Source organism: Schistocerca americana, chromosome 11 (genome assembly GCF_021461395.2).
Source record: "Schistocerca americana isolate TAMUIC-IGC-003095 chromosome 11, iqSchAmer2.1, whole genome shotgun sequence".
NCBI lineage: Eukaryota > Metazoa > Arthropoda > Insecta > Orthoptera > Acrididae > Schistocerca > Schistocerca americana.
In genome coordinates this window covers 172,100,573-172,115,652 of record NC_060129.1, presented here as the reverse complement: position 1 = coordinate 172,115,652, position 15,080 = coordinate 172,100,573, and the positions used below count along the sequence as shown (strand labels likewise).

General features: G+C 43.8%; 1 protein-coding gene across 1 annotated transcript in view; it reads left to right on the top strand.

The window, feature by feature from the left end:
- The first annotated feature begins 3,902 nt into the window (after positions 1-3,902).
- The window catches only part of LOC124553485, a 65,264-nt gene continuing 54,086 nt past the window's right edge, over positions 3,903-15,080 (top strand). Inside the window, exon 1 of the mRNA XM_047127341.1 lies at positions 3,903-3,926. The gene's annotated coding sequence lies outside the window, so the exon portion shown is untranslated. The remainder of the gene's footprint in view (positions 3,927-15,080) is intronic.

Sequence of the window (15,080 nt, the reverse complement as noted above, 5' to 3'; positions counted from 1 at the left end):
ACTTGAAACTATGAAGTACATTGTGTTTTGTAACGGGTTATTTTCACTTTCTGAAGCTGGTTTTAATAATGAAACTAATACAATATTTAAAAATGTGATCTCCGCCTCTTTTTTTTATACTCAAGCGACTGAGACGAAATCTTGGATGGACGAATCTTTTATTTGCTTTGAAAAATTTTGAAGTTCGAAATGGTTTCCATGTTTGTTTAGGACGCAATACACTTTAATCATGCACATACCCTCGATAGTGCATATGTTAATATCATATATGTTTTTGTACTAGGTAATAACAAAACAAGTTTTAATCTGGGCTTAAATTCGAAAGCTGTAGAAGTTTAAAAAGCTACTGAATAAGAGTGACGGAAAAAATTGCAACACAAAAACCTATTTAATGTAGAATAACTAAATTTCGGGAATATACATGTCTAGGTACCATATTTAGATGATTAGCGCTGGTAGATAACAGCTCAATGTAAGCATGGCGAAAGCCATTCCAAATGTGAAATGCTGGTACATTAATAAACGTGTAACTGCCGGAATTTAGAATGCAGGCATGCAAAACGAGCATCCATTGTGTTATAGAGGTGCCTGATTTCAGTTTGTCGGATGGAGTCTCGTGCCTGTTGCACGTGCTCACTGAATGCAGGGATGGTTAAAGCTTGGTAAGGATGACGCTGGAATCGTGGTGTGATGATGTCTCATACGTGCTCGATCGGAAATCTGATGGTCGAACAGCCCAAGGCAACATGTCGACACTATGTAGAGCATGTTGGGGCCACTACAGCGAGCGTTATCCTGTTGGAAAACACTCCTTAGGACGCTGTTCGTGAATGGCAGCTCAATAGGTCGAGTCATCAGACTGACGTACAAATTTGCGTCAGAGGCATGTGATAACCACGAGGGTGTTCCTGCTACTATAGGAAATCGCACCTCCTACCATAACTCCAGATGTAGGCTGAATGTGTCTAGCACACAGACAAGCTGGCTGCAGGCCTCTGGGCTCCTCCTAACTGACACATGGCCGTCACTGGCACCGCGGCAGAACCAACTCTCATCAGAAAACACCACAAACCTCCACCCAGCTCCCCCCCCCCCTCCCCCTCCAAGAGTGCTCTCTCTTGACAGCACTGAAGTCGCAAATGGCGGTGGTTTGGGGTGAGGAGAATGCACACAGTACAGGGAGTTTTGCTCGGAGCTGTCCTTGAAGTAACCAATTTGTAACAGTTCATTATGTTACTGTTGTTCCAACTGCTGCTCACATTCCTTCAGCCATCTGCTGAACACGATGGTTTTCCCTCTCCATAGAGCCATGTGGTCGTCTGGAGCCCAGTCTTCTTGCGACCGTGCATTCTCGTGCCCACCGTGGCCAGCAGTCATGTACAGTGGCTACCTACCTACCTGTCAAGTCTTTCTGCAATATCACAAAGGAACATCCAGGTTCCCATAGCCCTATTACAAACGCTGTGAGGTGTTGATAGTAGCGTGTCTGTCGCCTTAAAGATATTCTTGACTAACGTCAATCTGCCACATCCAGTATCAAAGGTAACTGACCATCATAACAGTTACAGTGTGTATTTAAATAAATGTAATTTGTATCGTCATACGCGACTGGCGCGAAATTGGAATAGGCGTCATCATTAAGATATAGAAACACTCCTACTTTCGTTTATGTCACACAATTCTTTCTTGGCATTGCGTTTTCTTTCCCCGTCAGTTTATGTGGTCTGAGACCTTACCAATCCTCCAAAAAATGATTTTACCTTCCAATTTTTTTACTTTCTTCAAGGAGATCTCCCATTTAGAGTCTTTTATGATGTAATCCTACCTATTTGGTCCCCCTCCCCCCCCCCCCCCCCCCCCCTGGAATTTAGTGCTGGTGACGCCAGTGTTTAAAATGCTAAAAGTAAGCTGACATAGAGATGACATTTCCATCAACATATGATACAGGCACAGATATACTACTCGTGTACCGCTTCGGTCCGAAAAAGGTGTCCATACTGTAGTGCGACTGTAGTCTGACAGTGTATACATATTTAGTAAATTCTACCTTCATACCCTCTTTATCCTTGTGAATGCAGAAAGTGAATGTTGTGCTCGCATAGAAATCTGATTCACTGACCTCTTCACCACTTTGTCGTCTGTCTTCTTGTCCAGAATTCCAGGCCGAGATACCGGTCTTCCTGGAGCACCTCTCTGACTACTGGCGGGACTCGGCGCAGCTGCTCTCACTGGGTGTCAAACATTTCTCTCAGCTGCTCGTCCCCCTCGCTTTCGAGCAAATGGTAAGTGGAGATTCTTTTGGTGTTTTATGTTATATGTACGCGGGATGAGAAAGTGATACACCCAGCCACGATTACGTGGTCAGACCTCTTGGTCTGTTTACTGGCTTACGTGGCTCGCACTGTCGCTGTCTCCGCCGCTCTGACTGCAATGTTAACTCACTGCAAGAGATCGGACCCCCTCTACCTTGTGCGGTTATTAGGCAAAGCAAGCACAGTCGGAACGGTTAAGGATAGCCAAGAAAATCATCCGTACCTTTCTTGTTCGTAGTTTCTCGTAACTTCCTAAACCAGCAGGAAAACTCCCTGTCAGATCCTACAGTACAAGCCTAAGCCTGATGGCCACATATTTCTTAGGGGATGGTCCAGATGTTACTAAACCGTCCTTTATCTCACTATCTGAGAATCTGCTTATTTGGAGTCTATTACTCGATAGGTAATACGCGGGAGAGGCGGGTCAGGGATTACGGTCTGCTATAAAGATCACCTTGCGTAATAGAATTTGACAGCCTATGTTGATTTTTTAAAGGCTTCATCGTTCAGAAATAACTTGGAGAATGTCTATCCACACATGAAGAATTTAATGGGCGCAAACTTAAGCTTATGCACCGTGGACATCATGACCAACCACTACCTACCTCACACTCCAGTATTCCTGCTCCTTCTGCGAAATTACACTGAGATGACAACGCACGGGGTAACGATGTGCTCACTTACTGACGGTGGTAATGTCGCGTGCACAAGGCGTGGAAGGGCAGAGCATTGGCGCAGCTGCCGACTGTACTCGGGTGATTCGTGTCTGACGTGGTTATGATCGCACCACGGCAGTTAACAGGCTTTGTACGCGGAATAGTTGTTAGAGCTAGATTCATGGGCAATTCCATTTCAGAAATCGTCAGAGAATTCAGTATCCTGCTGCCTACAGTATAAAGACTGTGCCGAGAATAGCAAATTTCAGGGATTTCCTCTCACCACGGACAATGCAGTGGCTGACACCCTTCAGTTGATGATCGAGAGCAGCGGCGTTTGACTACAGCTGTCACTGCTAACAGACAACCAGCACTGCGTGAAATAACGGCAGAAATCAGTGCGCGGCGTATGACGAACGTATCCATTAGATCCATTTATAATCTGTTTAGGGAAAGTTTATCTATAACTACCCATACACATCCATAGCTAGTGTGTGTTAACGTCGAATGTAGGTGGTGGTCACATTAATTCGACTCCACTGTGTACAAATAAATGCTACTCTCTGAACTGACTTTGTAGCTTGAGAATCGTGTGTTTGATAAGACATCAACACAACCCACTTTGCATTAATGTTATAATATGTTGCACAAAACTGAATATTTAGTCATAAGCTGGCATTAACTTAAGCATTATGCAATAGTCGCATCTACACGTGTAACTTAAAGTTGGCTGCTAATTGTGAATATTGTAAGTAATTTGAACCACCTTCTGTGTGTCTCAGGGTATCCACTCAAATGATCTGCAACGCCATGAATGGATTAACAGCATGAAACATCTGAGAGACATGCTGCACACGAGATTAAGCGGCTGGGTTCATGATGTGCAATCCGTCAGCGAGCAGATGGCGTACTACAAAGTGGAGGGTCACAAGAACAGGCCTGGGACTTACATACTTAGGTAAAAGCGAGTGTACTTTGTAACTTTTGTCGAACTCATTACGATTCATGAATTTTTATTCCATTCCTTCCCCTCGTACGTATTTTTTACAGTTACGTAAACAGCTGCGATAATTTAATTCAGGACTGAGCAGAAAATGTGACTAGTGGACAACAGTCAAATATCGTTGCTGCCAGATACTACATAAGTTTACATAATTTATGGAAACGGTGAGAACCTCTGAAAATTTGTGGTACTTGACACATAAACCTAGTATAGAGGTCAAACAGGGCTAAAACAATTTGTCTAATCGAGGAAAGTCATGCTAATAACGTGTATTTCCACGTCTAGCCTAGATGATGGCACCAATTAGGGAAGGAAGAGCGTACAAAAGTTATATTAATCTAAGGGCTAACCAGCGATAACGATTAAACAAAAGATGAAGAGGTGTCGATAGGAGGGTGTGGGGTGGTAATTGATCATAGTTTTCATGTCTTACACTGTGACGTGCGGTTTTAAATCCGCTCATAGCACAGTGCATAAATACTGGAAGATAGAAGTGAGAGGTACAACGTGTATGCCTCTCCACCACTGGGCGTGTGGGGTCACGGAGTGGCCAGCTTGGGATTGTCGAGGATGGTGAGTGTGTCTTGGAGGTGGAGGGCGACAAGTTTTACTATACTTACGACGACCCCTTTGAGTGCGGGGTGGCGAAAGGCCAATGATGTTTGTGGCATTCGACTGCTCACATATTGTCTATCATGCAACCACAATATTGACTGCCAATGGCAACAGAGGTGGGACTGGAGGTCTCCAGCTGCGAGCACAACATGAGGCTATGGAACATAACTGAACTGCTTAGTCAACGAGTAACTCGCAATAGTGTTACAATGCTAGTGGTGCTGATATGAATCAGAGCAATGGCAACAATAAAGAAACAATCATTGCAATATATCTACAACAACACTTCACGAAGTTGATGATTCGTCAGAAAGAAACACAGGGATTTTTGCAGAGTGAGAAAGAAGTGGCAGATGAAATATTAAGACTTCTGCAAGATGATTCAGTGGGATGTGTGGCATCGTATATGTTTGACTGTACAGATGGTATAAATAACGAGTGCAATGATGATAATATGTGCTTAACAAGTGAAACTGATACTGAAACGAGTCCCAGCTATGTAGTTCATCACACTTGTAGGGCAGGGAGCCAGAAATCTCGGCTCCATTGAAACGTAGTAAAGGCCAATCGTTGTCCAAGCAGCTGGTATTAAACATAATAACATATATGGAAGATCATCCGCAGGATAGGAATAGCGCAACTGTGAATAGATTTCGAATAATTCCACAGCAGTATGACCGTGTTCTGCATAAGAAAAAGGACAAATATTCAGGGTAGAACAAGAAGCACTTTTTACAAAAACTGATCTCCGCGCGTTTCAAGGTTTCTTGATAAGATTTATGGGATGTCCATGATAGTTACCTACTACATTATGCACATCAAATTGTGTGTGACGTAGATTACAGTGATTTCAAGGGAAGTAGTAGACGGTAGCATAACTTGAAACAGTGCTATAGAATTGGAAGACATAAGATAACGACATTTCAAACGAAGTGTCCACTTGATATGCACAGCAAAATACGGAATCGACCCGAAAATTTGTAGATGATTATTCTATCCTTCAGTAAGGAATTTGTTTGAAGAAGAAATGCATTTAAAAGGAATCCAGGAAATTAGAGGTACTAAGAGAGTTGTGTCAAAGTCGAGTAAAATCAATGCCTCAATACATTAGTATACAATTATACCGATTGTTTAACTTGATGGTAAATCGGCTATAAAGTTATTTATTGTGCTGCGACAAGCTGAAGGTGCTCTGCTCCCTACGACTCTTTCTCGTGTGTGTGATCTTGCAAGGGCAGTAGGATATATTTATGTCACAGAAAGCAAGAATGGAATAGCGGCGTAAGAAAACAACAGCTATGGTAAGAGCAGTGGTTTGGGCCAATCGCTGGTCCATTTAACTTGCTTTTGCTTGATTCCTCGTCTCCAGATAAAAATCATGCTCCTTTAGAGCAAACTATTCCTCCCAAAAAATGTGTGACATTGCATTTCACGCCACCTGGAACCACTGTGTAAATTCGACCTCTGGATGTCTGCTTTTTGCACGTCTATAAACCATATTATAGCACTTTCTGGAGCTATGTCTTCAAGGATATCAGTTTCACAATAAGCTCTTCGGCGCGCTGTTCTGCATTAGGCTGGATGAATCACATTCCATCTGGTTTCACCACCCTATTACACCAATATGATTCTGTATGCTTTCTTTAAGAGTGAATATGCAGTTGGACGTCCTTTTCGGTTTGTAACCCCAAAGAAGTTCGCCTTGGGTCTTGATGGTTGGCACCTCTTTGACGACTATGACGCACTATTTTTCATTTGGTGTTCATAGTGCAATTTCATGGTTTGCTTTTAACATGTCTTGAATATCGACAATGTCTGTCTGTGAAGCATAATACATACGTGCCATAGAAGTATGACCTGTGCACCTCCTGGACACTTATTTTCTGTCACCCTCCTGATGCACATGGTGAGTCATTTGCAGCTAATGTTGTTCCTGTCAGAATTGTTAACACAACGCTTTCAAATTAGCTTTACTAAAGACTGAAGTTGTGATCTTGGACTCAAGAGGGTCCTTGTTAGACTGTCAGTCAGGGGTTGATTATTGAGAAAGAGAGGGTAATGTTGAGTGGATCATGGCTGATAAGTCAATAGAAAGCTTGCCAGTACTTGAGTTTATAGTTGGTATACTCAGAGCTTGTCTGTCGTCAGTTCAGGCGTCTTTTTGTATGAAGTATATTGCTGTGGCATCTCTCTAATTCCTAGTGGCGAGTTAGTGTGTTCAAGACATTGGTGAGGAAGAAGGAACAGTAGTACCCATGAGATTCTTTGAATATTTCAAGAGGTCAAGGAGTAGGGAGAATTTAAATGGGACTGATAGCTGGGATGAGTGTGTGTGTATGTGTGTGTGTGTGTCTGTGTGTGTGTGTGTGTGTGTGTGATAGTGACTTTTGTTGAAATTTGCTGCAGGAAGGAATTTGTATCGGATATACCTTCAGGATATGGAGAGTGACAAGGTATTTTCTGATTTCAGTCTGTACAAGCTTCCAGTAAACGTCCTAGATTTTATGGTACTGTTCTAGAATTATTTTACGTGGGTTATTGTGGGGTGGATATGAGATGGAGTGAGAATAAGGGTTGACTTTTGCATGAACTCGTGATCACTTTCAATCAGATGAAGGATATGTGCAGTTATGCGTCTGAGGAGGTAGACAGACGAATCATTTCAGTGATAGGGGAGTTGAGACATGAAAGGAAGTAGATCATTTGTCCTCTGCTACGTTCAACATGGTAACTGCTGTGGATATACAGGTCCACAACGATAATGTAGGTGTAGAAGGGTTAATCAAAGTGAGCAAGGAAATAGTGTACGACAACTCAGAAAGATATAGGCAGTGATTGTTGGGTAGGGTAAATCACATGACTAAAGAGAAAGTACTGAACAGTATTGGGGAGAAGAGGAGTTTGTGGCACAACTTGACTAGAAGAAGGGATCGGTTGGCAGGACATGTTCTGAGGCATAAAGGGATCACCAATTTAGTACTGGAAGGAAGCGTGGTGGATAAAAATCATAGAGGGAGACCAAGGGATGAATTCAGCAAGCAGATTCAGAGCGGTGTAGGTTGCAGTAGTTACTCGGGCATGAAGAGGCTTGCAAAGAATAGATTAACATGGAGAGATGCATCAAACCAGTCTTCAGACTGAAGACCACAGCAACACCAACATGGGGAATGACTCCTCCTACCCAATATCCTCTCACTAACTTGGGAGGTGGCGAGGCTTACCTGAACACCTACAAAATGAATTCGTTTTAAACAAGTGCCAGTTGTCTATATTATTGGATATTCTCTCACTTCCTTCCCCTTCACATATCTTATTAATCTGTAATACACTGCAAGTTGTTAACGCTATTTAGTGTTCTGTTACTTTCGACTCCTTTATACACTTTAATGATCTGAACTGCCTGCTCCAGCTGGTTTCCTCCGAAGTCCTACATTTTTGACTTATTAACGCAGATATCTACTATCCTTATAGTGTTATTCACTTATCTGTTCTTTGCCTTTTACCTTCTAATCCTTATTCTTTCGCGTTTATTTCTGTATACTCATCAAACTTTAGTGTCAATTACGTCTCCATAGGGTAGTAGTGATTTCTTAGGTGCTGCGTCGTTGTTACTACAGAATATATTTTGTGTGTTTCTGAGTACATCTTATCCACCCATGTGACTTTACATTTTCACATCTATGCACCTATCAAAGACTAACGTGTCTCTTGATCTATTTTATATTCATGATTTCTATGACTTCCGTCTGTTTAGCATATTTGTCATTAGGTATAGTTAACAGAATTTAGGTTTATGCTTTAAAGATTGACACGATATTTGAAAAACGCATTGTCATACAAAAAACCTAAATGGAGAGATTACCAAACATGAACTTAAGCCCTTATGCTCCTTATCCGCATGTTCTGTATAGCTGCACAGCAACAGAGATTTTGTTTAATGCTGGGACTCAATCTACCTCGTTTTTCTTTCGTTGACATTGTCTTTTGCTCCATAATTGAGTGTCACATTTAGTTCTACTTCAGTCCCCTTAAATCCACGATTAAAGAGTACTCTTGATAGGAGAGTTGGCAGTAGTGCAGAATTGTGATATAAACTAGATAGCACCACCGTAGCTATGGGCCCTATAATGGCGAATTTCATAGCTGCAGAACAGTTGTGCGTCCCCTGAGGTTACTTAGTATAAGCTACAGCGATGAGTTTAAATTTTGTACTCATCTCTAGTTTCTAATAAGTACATTTTCTCGTCAAATGTATCCATTTTCTCTTCATCAGGTATCAGATCGCTGTAACTTCGATTTTACTTTTGTTTCTCGTTTGTCCTTTCTTTATAATCTGATTTATACTTCTCCCTTCTCTCATAAATATCATTTTCTGAATAGCAAATGTTTAGCGACTTATCTGTCACTGGATTCATTCTTGGCTTGTTGAAATATACCTCTTTTGCAACACAGTCACATGAGACATTACTTGCGTCCTCCCTGTATTTAGCAGACTCCTTTATCCAATCGCCATACACGTACACTGCTGGAAATGGAAAAAAGAACACATTGACACCGGTGTGTCAGACCCACCATACTTGCTCCGGACACTGCGAGAGGGCTGTACAAGCAATGATCACACGCACGGCACAGCGGACACACCAGGAACCGCGGTGTTGGCCGTCGAATGGCGCTAGCTGCGCAGCATTTGTGCACCGCCGCCGTCAGTGTCAGCCAGTTTGCCGTGGCATACGGAGCTCCATCGCAGTCTTTAACACTGGTAGCATGCCGCGACAGCGTGGACGTGAACCGTATGTGCAGTTGACGGACTTTGAGCGAGGGCGTATAGTGGGCATGCGGGAGGCCGGGTGGACGTACCGCCGAATTGCTCAACACGTGGGGCGTGAGGTCTCCACAGTACATCGATGTTGTCGCCAGTGGTCGGCGGAAGGTGCACGTGCCCGTCGACCTGGGACCGGGCCGCAGCGACGCACGGATGCACGCCAAGACCGTAGGATCCTACGCAGTGCCGTAGGGGACCGCACCGCCACTTCCCAGCAAATTATGGACACTGTTGCTCCTGGGGTATCGGCGAGGACCATTCGCAACCGTCTCCATGAAGCTGGGCTACGGTCCCGCACACCGTTAGGCCGTCTTCCGCTCACGCCCCAACATCGTGCAGCCCGCCTCCAGTGGTGTCGCGACAGGCGTGAATGGAGGGACGAATGGAGACGTGTCGTCTTCAGCGATGAGAGTCGCTTCTGCCTTGGTGCCAATGATGGTCTTATGCGTGTTTGGCGCCGTGCAGGTGAGCGCCACAATCAGGACTGCATACGACCGAGGCACACAGGGCCAACACCCGGCATCATGGTGTGGGGAGCGATCTCCTACACTGGCCGTACACCACTGGTGATCGTCGAGGGGACACTGAATAGTGCACGGTACATCCAAACTGTCATCGAACCCATCGTTCTACCATTCCTAGACCGGCAAGGGAACTTGCTGTTCCAACAGGACAATGCACGTCCGCATGTATCCCGTGCCACCCAACGTGCTCTAGAAGGTGTAAGTCAACTACCCTGGCCAGCAAGATCTCCGGATCTGTCCCCCATTGAGCATGTTTGGGACTGGATGAAGCGTCGTCTCACGCGGTCTGCACGTCCAGCACGAACGCTGGTCCAACTGAGGCGCCAGGTGGAAATGGCATGGCAAGCCGTTCCACAGGACTACATCCAGCATCTCTACGATCGTCTCCATGGGAGAATAGCAGCCTCCATTGCTGCGAAAGGTGGATATACACTGTACTAGTGCCGACATTGTGCATGCTCTGTTGCCTGTGTCTATGTGCCTGTGGTTCTGTCAGTGTGATCATGTGATGTATCTGACCCCAGGAATGTGTCAATAAAGTTTCCCCTTCCTGGGACAATGAATTCACGGTGTTCTTATTTCAATTTCCAGGAGTGTATTTACGATGTCTATGTTCTCTTCACATGGGTGATTGGTTTCATTTCCATATGTGTTAACCCATACTGTTTTCTTGGGCCGTTTCTGTTTTACTCTCCTTGGTACCTTCAAGAATTTTACTTTGTGCAATCCCTTTGTCGTTAATGTACATGATCGGACTTCATACGAACCTGATACGTCACCCATCACCCTCCTGTCTCCATTTGTATTTCCATGTGGTGTGACGTGTGTAATTTTTGAGTGAGTCAGGTAAATTTAATTTCCGGTAATTGTACGTTATTCCATAAGTGCAGAATGCTTCGCTTTTCAGGGTGCCTTAGATAGCTACCTAACGATGGCTGGCGAAAATAGCTAGCAAATCCATATGTTCAACTTATCTAATCTCTATTTCACCGCAATCTCAGATCGAAAGACAGTTCGCCTGCAACCTCATTACATTTGATTTTAAATAGATCTCTTATACTAGAAAGAGATTTGCATACACTTTATCCAGTGAATCACTGCAGCTTATGTGAAATGTGACAATTCTCATTTTTCATTTGTTTTTTAATTAACTGAACGTCATTAACTTCTAAAGCCACCAGTTTTTGGTCATTTCCTATGAAATGCTGATGCAGTGTCTACAAGACAAACTGAAATTTCTAAGTGATCTTCATTCGGTAACGACACCACATTAGATTTAAACAAGCTATTGTAGGCTTGTATGCCTCAAACACACTCTGATCTTACATAATATTTCGGGCATGTCGCACTGTCCTACTGGATTTGTTCAAGTCTGTCAGAATGCACAATGGACATGAATGGACACATGTGAACAGACAAGCTACTCATGTATGTGTCACCCGTCACAGTCATATCTAGACTCATCAGGGATCCCACATCACTCCAACTGCACATGCCCCACACCATTACAGAGCCCCCACCAGCTTGAACAGCCCTTGCTCACATATAGGGTCCATGGATTCATTAGGTTGTCTCAGTAGTTCCTTTCACGTTTTTTTAAATCGAAGATTTCCGCCTCCATTCAATAAAGTATTCCCTCTTTAATCTACATTCACTTTAATCGATATTTACTAGCAAGAAGAACAACGAGTACTCAACCAGCGACTCCCACGCCGCCTTGGTGCGTTCTAACAGCTACTGCCATGCACCACCGCCACTCCTCCAGTAATGGTTATTCTTCCTATCTTACTGGCCCTGCTAATTCATACCGATAAAACGTATGCCTCAACAGGTGCCCCAATGGGCGCATAAAACCCCTAAACTAAAATTATTTTGAATGTAAATGAAAGTAAAAAGATCGTTGGTGAAGTCACTGGGCTTCTCATGATTGATGTGACAATCAGCTACTTCGGTCCTCTCCTAAATGAACACTGTTACTGCCACCTTACTGCAAAACATTCCATGCATTATGGGTATAATTTGAAGGGTGTGTTGATAATGGTAAATTTTTGCATTGGCGTTTGTACTCTGAAGAGACAAAAGTCACGGGATACCTCGTAATATCGTGTCAGGTCTCCATTTGCCTGGAGTAGTGCAGCAACTACATGCGGCATTGATTCATTGGAAATCCCCTGCAGAAATATTGAATCATGCTGCCTCTGTAACCATCTATAATAGCGAAAGTGTTTCCAGTGCACGATTTTGTGCACAAACAGACCTCACAATTATGTTAAATTAGTGTTCCATGGCACTCATGTCCTTGATTGTCCAGAATGTCCTTTGAACCAGTTGCAGATAATTATTGCCTGGTGACATTAGTGGGACAATGGGGATGCGGGGCCATTTTGTTACTGCGGGTTGCCTCCATCAGCGGCAGGTATGCACTCAGAGGCAATCCTATTGTTCTCCTTTGATTGACACATACTTAACCTATTGTCCCATTAAGTGGTTTTCCATGTCACTGCAGATAACCTATTGTCCCCCCCCCCCCCCCACCCACTCCAACTCCCCTACCCCTTTCACTGCTACAGGTACACTTTGAAGTCTGAGTTACTGGAATAGAAACTGCCACTACTATTTCACATGAGGACACAAGTACAATTAGACCTGTGATGCCACAGATAGACTGATTGACCTCCCATCGCAAATCCAAGATGGCGGCCGTGATGGCGCAAGTATCATTACCCAAGATAGCGGTGGTGGGAAATTCAAAAAGTGCCGTACCCCCTCACAGGTGGAAAATTGAAATTTTGTCAGTTTTTCGCGAGGGCCATGCTCACCTGGACGTGGAATGAGTTTTTGTGAGTGCCATACCCACCTGGACTTTGAAGGAAATAGTTAAAGCCTCCACCACAATCTTCAACCGACCACCACATCCCCTTACCATGTTGGTGGTCTAACGAGTACTAACGTGCACTAACGTGTACTAACGTGCACAGTGCATAGAGTCATCTAAGATGGCGGCTGTGACATCAGTTGATGATGCAAGTGCCACACCCCACTGGCAGGAAGTTGAAATTTTGGCGGGAAGATAGGTCAACTGGGCTATCTCCCCTAACTTAACCCCCCTCCCCTCACTCCAGAAAAATGGCAGAAAGCTCAAATTCCAACAGGATAATGCATCACACCTAAGTAAATGGCAGAGCTCTGCATATTTCTTACACCTTGAGCACAGTGCTTAATTTATGTTCTATCTCTCTGCCTATGAGAGTCACAGAGCATGCTCTAAAGTATTGTTCTAGAGTCTAGGATGAGTACCTAGAAGGTATTGGTAAGAGAGAACATAGACACATGCACTTCTAGGGCTACAACGTTCTGCACTTAAAACGGGCTATAATGTTAGGTCGCCTGCATTTCCAACCTATTAGATGTATGGAATGTAGCACTGTTAATATTCCAATGTAAGAAATATATTTCAAGCACGGGACATAAATTGTTCTTCTCGGATTCTCTATGACAAACTATGTTATCGGACCATAAAACGAAAAAACTACTTCCTTAAAACATTGGCTCTGTGTGATTCGGGTACAATATAGCTTTCAGGTGATGTATAGCACCCACTGTACACATCCGATCATGGTTCCAAAATTATACTACGCCTGCATCAGCGCCGGCCGCGGTGGCCGTGCGGTTCTGGCGCTGCAGTCCGAAACCACGAGGCTGCTACGGTCGCAGGTTCGAATCCTGCCTTGGGCATGGGTGTGTGTGATGTCCTTAGGTTAGTTAGGTTTAAGTAGTTCTAAGTTCTAGGGGACTTATGACCTAAGATGTTGAGTCCCATAGTGCTCAGAGCCATTTGTACCATTTTGAACCTGCATCAGCCCTATATAAAATGATTGTTAGTAACTCCGAATACCTCTTACAAGGAAACAGATAAACGTACAGCAGCAGCGACTGACATGTGAAAATTACCAGTCATTCCATCACTAACTGCCGTTTCGAATCCTGCCTCAGGCATGGATGTGTGTGCTGTCCTTAGGTTAGTTAGGTTTAAGTAGTTCTTAGTCTAGGGGACTGATGACCTTAGATGTTAAGTCCATCTGTCACTAACTCTGTAAACAGCACTCCTGTCGGGCAAATATGTACACTGGGAATGCAGTATCACTAATTTAGTTATGACGCTGAAGTCTAGATTTTACACCCAAGATGTGGCAGGAGGATGGAGTACATCACATAAATCAAAGTTCGTTTAGTGGGATGTGTCACGTCTCATCACACATGAGATGGAAGTCCTCTGATGACCGACAGGTTTACTGTTGACGATCGGAAATGTTATGCTGCTGCTTGAACGTGGCTTATGTTCTGACATACGTTTGTGGGAAGTGATCAAACTACTATTCACGTAAAAACAAAAAAGACTGCGTATGTCTAGTCATAACAGAACGATGGATTGAAAATGGTGAATTGTGATTTCAATGCATCGAAAAGTATATCCGAACATACGTGGTGATAGATTCATTTCATAAGCAGCTGCACAATATAGCAATGCAAGTGTTCATCTGGAGCTGCTATAGTGTACAAACAGGACAGTCAATACAGCTGTTACAATACGTCCCCTCATCGGCACCCCGTATGGGTACCCTAGTATTTTCCTTGTTGTGTGTCAGAAGTGATATTGATTCAGTACGCCAACCCGTGTCTGTGACGCCTTTCTTAGCATTACATCCGCGGATGGGGTATTCATTACCACACAGTGCCCGGCGCCTGCCCTTCATAACACCGGTTTGAAGAATCTCGGCAGGGTGCAGCACCTTCCAGAAGTGATGATTCGACGACTTTGTCGGGTAATTTCCTAGGACTGAGGAGAATCGAGACATATAGCCAGTGTGAGTGTGGGCCTTTTTTTGGATGCTGTGCAGATACAAACGATAACTGCACTGTTTGTGCAAAATGTGTATATACTGCATTGTAAAGTTACTGTGGTTTATGGTGTGGCATGACTAGAGAAGATGACTGTGTGTCCTATCGTGAGGGACGTAAATATTAGGGACATCGATAACCACAAGCGATTTTTTACATGGGAAATTATGTGCACTGTAGATAATGAGATTCGTTCCAGAGGAAAAATTAGCTGCACATCTATCGATGTCAGACTGCAGTTGCAATCGT